General features: G+C 37.1%; 1 pseudogene; it reads left to right on the forward strand.

Moving 5' to 3' along the window:
• The window catches only part of LOC149021891 (DNA mismatch repair protein MSH3-like), a 45,221-nt pseudogene extending 40,298 nt beyond the window's left edge, over positions 1-4,923 (forward strand).
• Positions 4,924-6,949: the final 2,026 nt, after the last annotated feature.

Here is a 6,949-nt window from a genome sequence, read left to right on the forward strand (position 1 = left end):
TGTGTGTGATCCAATGAATGAATGCTTCAAGAACAGCAATGTATCAATAAAAACTCCAATGACCTTCAATAACTCCAAGCTTGGCTTCAATGAACTTGCTTATCAACTTTGGAATATCCCTCAAAGTTGAATGAAGTTGGGGAGATAGTAATGGTGCTGAAACACCCAATATTGGCTTTTTCACTTGTGAGAGAGTATATGCTTGATGGGGGAGAGGAATGATTCTCAAATGGGGGTGGTTGGGATTTTATAGACCTCAACTCAATGCCCTCCCCATTTCCCCCAACGAATATAAAATTTCAGTGAAATTTTACTCCAGACAGTCGTCCGTCTGCCCAGACGGTCAGCCGTCTCAAAAACTAGCCGTTAAAAAATAGCCGTTTAAAAATAGCCGTTACACTTAAGTTAGGGCCAGACGGTCAGCCGTCTACCCAAGCGGTCATCCGTCTAGCTTGACTAGCCTAGACGGTCGATCGTCTGAGCTATGTTCTGCTGAACAAGTTTGGGGCTAGGACATGGCTTGGGTTTTTGGACTTTTTGGTCAACCCTAAGCATTGTACACCTCACTAACATGTCCTAGGTCACTCTAGTAGCATGAATTACATATGATGGATGCATTTACATATATGTGTATAAGAGAGAGTCCTAAGCCCTAATTCACCCTAAGTCTTGATCTTCAACTTGATCTTTGACTTGATCTTCGGCTTGATACTCATCTTGACTTTGGTTCTTTGTCTAAGATGGTTTGAGTTGGTCTTGAGCTTGGCTTTCCAGTAATTCTTTGATCCGGCCATTTTGCATTGAGATTCACTATAGTTGTGAGCTGGACAAAACACATCTACATTGAATCATTAGTAGAGTGTTTGTCATCATCAAAACTGATTGGAGGCTGATGTGGCAAATGCTGACATGGCATTTCCCAACAGGTTTCAATCTATTTAATAGGGTTTTTGGGTAGAGGTTTTGGTCCAAGGATCACTCTCTCTTTGATTTATGCTCTCTAACTATTTCTTTGTTTCAGTTCAGTTTTATTGGTTTTATTTTCTGACTGAATTTTTTATATGACCTTATCAGTTCTATGCTTTGTGCAAGAAAACATTCTTTGCTGGATATGAGACATTTTGAGACCTAATTTTTCATATATATATATCGTGGTGTGCACATTGTTGAGTGTAGAGATCCTCCTATGACACCTGAAAATTTTTTTTTTTTTTGAAGGGGGGGGGGGGAGGGAAGGGGCATTCTTTTGAAATATTTAAATATGTTGAAGGATTTGGATTCTTGGCGATCTTAGATATTAAAGTTGGGGTAAAACTATTGGATTTGTTTCCTCTTCAGTTTCTTATTGGATCCCTAGATGCTAATTGTTGGGTTTTACTAAAATTTGATTTCATGATTGGATACATGGCAGTCGTGCTTTAGACACTGTTCTAGATTTGGGAAAAAAGAGATTGTTCCCTTTTTGCAAGTTGATTCTACATTCTGTTCAAACATAGATGAGAGATTTCTATTATGGACATTAATAGCATCTTTTTTAGCTGGTGTCACATAGAAGAGTAGTAACCATTCTCCTGCTATCCTTTTTTAGGTTTTCCTTACCTTTGGCTCCTTTCCTTTAACATTGAAGAAATTGTTTCGTAGACTAATGTTTGTTGGTCATGAATTATTCTGATTCCCTTTTACTTATCATCCATTTTTTATTTAGCTGTTAAGTTTCTTTTTATTTCTTTCTCAACCTCTAGACTTACATTGTGCTTGCAAATTGTTGGTGTTTGCACATGTCCCTAAAAAATTAAGTGTGCATGTAGCCAAAAATTTATTATGCATTTATTTAATCTCTAATTAGTTATACTCCTTGCTTACCTAATTCTTAGATGTCTTTTTTAGATAAAGAAGTTGTGAGAGTGAGTGCCTATGTATTATACTTATCTGATTCTCATTAAATCTACTCCATGCTTTCCTATTTCTTAGGTGTCTTGTTTCTTACCTGATCTGTTCAACAAACAAACAACCCCTCTTTCACTTCATTCCAAACTCAAAGCCAGATCACGATTCACCAAGGGGTGAGATATGGTTGGAGGAGGAATTTCTAGCCTCAGACCAAGGATACAGAGGTCAGGGTATAGCAAGGGTAGGTGGGGTGGTCATGGGGTTGCATCCTGCGAGAGTGATGGGTGCAATTATCAGAAAAGTATTGGACTTGGGGAGAGTGAAAAGATTGCTAGAGATGCGGAGCAGTTAAAGATGACATGGGTGGTTTCTAGATCTGGCACTAGGTTTCCAATATATAATTTCACCAATTGGTGGGTAGTCAATAGCAGATTGTCAAAACATTGGGTGTCTCAAGTGTTATTTACTCTCTTGTTTTCCCTTTTAATGTAGTTGACTTCTGTTCTCATTAGGACTGAGGCTGCAATAAAATATTTCAGTTTGCACTGTTGGTCCATTTTTATGGATGACTCCGCTATTGATTGTTCTTTGCTTTGCTCTTCTTTCATATTTAGTAGTTTTGTAAATTATTGATACAGAGTTCACACAATTGTCTTTCTGTTGTGGATAAGGATTCCTTGAGCAAAGGATTGGGGTAAGCTTATCACATGCATGTAGTCTCATAACACGGAATTATTTTTTCTTTGATTGTTTGAGAAGGCTTATTTTCCTATCTACTTTGCCTATCTCTTATTTTGACAGCTCATTTATTCATTCTCAATTGTTTAGTGGGTAAAATGTTGATGTTACGAAGTTCACACAATTAGATAAAATTGATAGTTCATTTAATTAAAAATTTTGTTGTTTAGTGGGGTAACCTTCTCTCTCTGATTTTTTGCTTTCTAATCCTAAGTAGACACTTATGTGCATATTCTGTTAAACTTAATGAGTATTATATATCTGAATATAATTTGATTATGCCTTTTTTCTTAATTGGTGCTCAGGTTTGAATGTATTCAAGGTGGGTTTTAATTAACGGTCTTGGTCAATGGTTATCACTCGCTCTCTAGTTTTATGATCTCTTGGTAATATTACAATTTTAATTCTTTTGAATCCTATATGAGTTATATTTTTGAATCTAACCTGATGATTCCTTTATTTGGCCGTTGTCACCTGGGTCTCAATTTGTTCAGAAGGTTTTCGAAAGGTGTTGGTCTATCCCCCCTTCTCTCTCTCTATGTTCTTTAAAAAATATTTATTTTCAGATATTCTGAATTGTAAGTGTTAATACAATCTAACGGTGCCCTTATATGTATGTTGTCACTGAGGTTTCAATTTGTTAAACATGGGTTTTTGGTAAAATGACTTGGTTGAAGGATATCAGTCTGTATCAGGTTTTGTGCTCTCTTAGTTAGCTCTATCTTAGATTCATTTGAATTTTAGGTGTGTTATAATTTCTAAATAGAATTTTGTGGGTCCTTGTTTGTCTCCTGTGAAAGATGTGTTTGCAGTTAAAGGTGTTGGTGAAATGATCACTCTCTCTCTCTCTCTAATTTTATGCTATTAAGTAGACTGCATTTTATGATTTAGTTCAATTTATCAGTGTTATTTTTCCGACTAAATTTTGAAACTGTTTCATCAGTTGTCATTAAGGTTATGTTTTGTGCAAGAAAATATGGGTTTTTTTGGGATATGACACCTGATTGATGGTTATGTATGGCCTTTCAACTTCTTGACTCCTTAATTTTGCATCTATTCTATCTGATCTCTCATTAGTTCTAGTACTTGCTTTCCTAGTTCTAGGGTGTCTTGTTCAGCTAAAGCAATTTTGAGAGTGAGTGCCTATTTTTCATGTGTTTATCTGATCTCTCATTGTATTTTGATGTCTGGTTCTTTTGCTGATCAGTTCAACTTCCAAATGCCCATCTTTCACTTCACTCCAAACTCAAAACATGGTCATGATTCAACAAGAGGTGGGATGTTGGCAAAGAAAACATCTTCATATCCACATAGTGTCATGCAGCCTTCAACAAATTAAAGGACCCATTTGCAGATATTCAGATAATAAAATTTACTCTGATCAAATTGGAGGGGCAGTCCCAAAGTTGGCATGCTTCACTTATATAGTTAATACCACCACATCAACCACCAAAATCACCAATACTGACTCTGTGACTCGTATTCCCACAACCTCTCTGCATTCATTGTTGGAGAACCCCATTGCTTACTATTGCAAGCCCATCCCCATCACAACGCCATCACCCTCCGGCCACCACAACTAACACCAATGTAACCCAACCGTTTTAGGCACAACATAACCTATTGTTGCAACACATCATAGTTCCAAAACATAACCCCATGTCATTGCACATCACATCTCTCTTCCTACTATTCCCAAGTTGTGTTACTTTGTCAAGTAGAGATTATTTCAAAATCTAACACATCAAGAGGAAAATAATATCACATATAATACTTGTAGTATCTCAGTATATGGTGCTTGAATTCTCTTAAGTCCATCCATTTTGATGTTTCGGGTAGGCTCTCCTCTCTCCCCCTTCCTTGACTCCTCAAAGAACGGATTCATTCTTGTATCCTGGGGTTCTTAGTTCTTCTTTTCTTCCTTCGCCCTAAAGGTTGTTTTCCTTTGTTCTTTCCTTCGTTTTAATATAATTATTTATTCATCCAAAAAAAATTTCTCTTAAGTCATCTCTAATATGAGAATGCAATTTCTTGTTAGGTAAATTGGCAAGGCCAAGCCTCACACCAAGGAAAAAGAGATCAGGGCATAATGAAGATGGGCGGGGTGGTAATCGGTTGCAAACTGCACGAGCGATAGGGGTACGATCGAAAGATGATTTAGAGAGAGTATATCGCAATAGATGGGGAGCATTTGTTGACATGGGTGGGATTCTAGCTCTTGTGGGAAGGAGGCGCATTTGGCTAGGAGTAGCATTAGTGGCAGCATTCGTGTTGGCAGAGATAGCTATGATATAGTACTTGTAGGTATAGTCGGAACTATGAAACTAGGTTTCTAAAAAATAATTCACTAGTGCTTGGTATTCAATAGATGTATTGTTGAAATATTGGGTATTTCAAGTGTTATTTATGCTTCTATTTTCTCTTTTTAAGTAGTTGATTTCTATTTATGTTAGAATTGAGGCTGTAACAAAATATTTCAGTTTGCATTGTAGGTACATTTTATAAAAATATAATTTCACTAGTGATTGGTATTCAATAAATGTATTGTTGAAATATTGGGTATTTCAACTGTTATTTACGCTTCTAATTTCTCTTTTTAAGTAATTGATTTCTGTTTACTTTAGAATTGAGGCTGTAACAAAATATTTCAGTTTGCATCGTAGGTACATTTTATTGATGACTTCGCAATTTGATTGTTCTCTGCTCTGCTCTTGCTTCATACTTAGTATTTTAGTGGTTTCAAATTAATGGTCCAAAGTTCACACAATTATCTCTTACTTTGGACAAGAATTCCTCTGAAAAATTGGTTCAGGTAAGCTCCTCTCATGCATGAAGTCTCATCAAAATTCTTCTTCCTCCTTTTTTTTTTTTTTTTTTTTTTCCCCTCTTTTTGTTTGTTTGGGAAGGCTTGTTTTCCTATCTACTTTGTTTGTCTCTTATTTTGACATCTCATCTGTTTATTCTCAATTGTTTAGTTGGTATAAACTTGATGTTACAAAGTGTGCCTGTTGTTAGTAAATAGAATTATGCAGGTGATTGATTGAACGTAAGATTACTTCATTTTGATTTTTTAGATAATATCATATCATATTATTGGCACTTGGTGCCTTAACTCTTTAGTGAAATATTTCTCTGTTCTTGGACTGTAATCATGAAGCTAGTTATTTAGTTATTCACTTGTAGTTACTTTTTGTTATAGACACATCAACAGATGCTAGAGACTTTTGGTTGCTCCTCGTAGTGAGTCAAATGCCTTCTCTGAATTGTTTATGATATGTGGGAAATGTATTGAGCTTGCATGAACGATGTTGAAGAAAGATATTTTGCACTATGTTTATGGGTTTGGTAGTCTCTTCCTGTAGTGATGTGATAGACCCCTTATCTCGCAAGTCTATACTCGCAGACAGGGTAAGCAAGATTCAAGATCTGCTGCACAGCAGCCAAGGATGGAAGGAAATAATTGAGAAATATACTGCTTTATAAGAATATATTTGGGGTGATTCTGTTGAGATACAGACTGCCTTTTAGGAATGGATTTGGAGTGATTTGGTTAAGAGATATGATAGGAAAGTAATTACTATTAGTATGAGAAAGGAGATTAGGAGAGTCTTACGTTTTGAGTTGTTAGGGAAATAAGGGAGAGGGCAATTGCTCTCCGGTAGAGTAGGATTACCTACTGCTGTAGTGTTCTCTGTTCTAGAGATTATTTGATTAAAGTTAAGCATTGTTATTACCTCTGTGGGTCAATTCCACCATTGTTTGTCTGCTGAGTTCGGGGTCTTATCAATCTGGCATCAGAGCCATCGACTCCAGGGAATGGTAAAGAGCCGAATGGAGCAGAGGGTAGAGGAATTGGAGAGTATCGTGAAAGAGATTCAAGGACAAGTAGGGGTCCTAGCACAACAAATAGAAAAAGGAGAAAAGGCGAATGAAGACTTCAGAGAGGAACTGAGGTTTATGTTTTTGAAAGGAAAATCAGCCGATGTGCATTACCCTAATGCCGGAGGTGACTGAGATCGATGGGACTCCAGAATACGGCGAGAGAATGGGCAAACAGAGAAAAGCCGAGAGACTTCCTTCCTAGGCAACTTGAAATGCCGATTTTTATGGGGGAAGATCCGATGGGGTGGATCACAAGGGCTGAGAGGTATTTTGATCTGTATAAACTGAGCGATGGAGAGAAACTCCGAACTGCAACTCTTTGTTTTGAAGGGGCAGCATTGGGGTGGATACGCTTCCGAGAATTACAGCAGCGATTGCTATCGTGGAGAGGTTTGAAAGAGGCAATGATCCAGCGATGTAGTTCAGCACAGATGAAGAC

The sequence above is a fragment of the Hakea prostrata genome, chromosome 3 (genome assembly GCF_041222555.1).
Source record: "Hakea prostrata isolate BN-2017 chromosome 3, UWA_Hpros_2, whole genome shotgun sequence".
Classification (NCBI taxonomy): domain Eukaryota; kingdom Viridiplantae; phylum Streptophyta; class Magnoliopsida; order Proteales; family Proteaceae; genus Hakea; species Hakea prostrata.